Consider the following 1,917-nt stretch of genomic DNA (forward strand, 5'->3'; position numbering starts at 1 on the left):
AGTGTCAGTGACACAATGAGGCTGGGATCATAAAAGCAAAGATATTTGATTGATTATTAGCTCTAAAATATCTGTGACGGCTGTGTCTGATTTACAGTGATTTTGAGATGTTAAGATTTTGAGATGCTTATTGTGCTTCTCTGGGCAATAATTTCTTTAATGTTGTAACACATTTTGTGGTCAACTTGAAAGAGAACTGCTGAAGACTTAGGAAAAGAAAGGAGCCGTGCGCTGAGAATTGTAATGACATTAAACTCGTCTATCCTTAATATAATGATGCTGAATGTCTACTGTGCAGGAACTACAATGTGAAGGAGTCTGCAGCAGCACAAAGTCTTCTTTTGACATTAAAAAGCTGTTGGATTCACTGAAAAGGCTGAAGAGTCGGTGACTGAAAGCTGCAAGCAGAAGTATTTATAAGAGTTTTACTTTCAGGTGGAGAGTATTTAAATGAGTCAGGCAAATGTGAATTGAAAAGTCTATGACACAAAGTTTCTTGCGAGCTGCACAAATTTAACATGGAAAAGAAATCCTGTATTCAGCCTGCGGTGGCTGTAATAGCTGCTAGAAGAGTTTAGGAGGCGAGATGTCATCAGAACGAGAGAGAACTCTCTGTATTGAAACTCTTCACTCAGTCTTCATGCCGAGTGTGTCGGTGAGCCCACTCTTTGCTCCTCAGTAACTTAGTTTTCATGAAACAAGCAGAAATGAACCGAGCTCAGCTTCTTTTTCTCAGCAGTGAGCACACAGCGAGCAGCTTCTGAATCTGTAATTAATAAAAGTGTTACTGTGTTAGATGAATGCCTGAATGTTGCCACACACATGTGGCACGGTAACATAGTAAGTGGGAAAGCTACAGCAGAGTTCTTTCTTATATGATTTTCCTTCAGCCTCCTCTCACATATCGGAACTGCCTCCCTATTTTCAGAGATTGCCACTGGACTGAAACCCGAGCTTACACTGGATTATTTTGGTTAGAAGGCCTGCATTTTGCAGCACTTTTGGAACGAGCAAAAGCATCTGGTCTACTGGCCTGAGAGAATGAGGCAGGACACAAAGGTGCAGCAGGTCAGACAGATAACATGGGGCACAACCATTAATAGGAGATTTTTCTGTCTTCCCTTGTGTGGTTTCCAGAAAAATCCTTAAATCTTTATGCAGTCCTTTCAATATGTTGACAATACAAACCACACTTTTAATCACTTATAAGCACTTTTAATCTTAAAAGGCTTTGTTTGAGTTTTCCACCAATAAATCTTGAAGTTGACCTTGAAGACCTCGGTGGATGTGAGCCAACTTTTAATGGTTCGTTAACATGACCCCACTCTACACCCCAACAACGTTTTAACAGAATTAATTCAACACTTATTGAGCTATCATGTTTACAGATGGTATGGCATGTTTCCCTTAGCACTTCAGCTAGACTTTTCCAGTCATCTGTTAACTCTGCCCTGGCACAAGGAGCCTGTCTTAGTAGTCTACTATCTCTTGTTTCTTCTGCAAAGATGCACTCCACATGTTTACACTTTGCTTCACTCTTATACATTACACATCTCTCCTTCTTCATGAGATTCACCACACAGTCATTTCCATCCTTTTGGCAAAATCCAACACCATCAGCATTTCTCTCCTTAACACCATACCTAATCAACACCTGATCAACACTTCCTCATTGCCTCTGCTCCCTTCACCTGCACGGATGTTTGCTGCTTCATCCAACTGACTTCAGCATCACGTCTTCAATTTCCAGCTTCAAACTCATGAATCTTTCTGACACTCTCTTTACCCCCACAGCACTATTTACATATTCTTCCTTCAAGAGACCATGCTCCATAATAATGCCTTCTACAGAAGAGTCGTAGTGCCCTCCTACAGGACAAATCCTGCAACCCTCGCTCCATAAACAGTTCACACAGT

The sequence above is a fragment of the Pundamilia nyererei genome, unplaced genomic scaffold (assembly GCF_000239375.1).
Source record: "Pundamilia nyererei isolate P.nyererei 1_Seehausen unplaced genomic scaffold, PunNye1.0 scaffold00603, whole genome shotgun sequence".
Classification (NCBI taxonomy): domain Eukaryota; kingdom Metazoa; phylum Chordata; class Actinopteri; order Cichliformes; family Cichlidae; genus Pundamilia; species Pundamilia nyererei.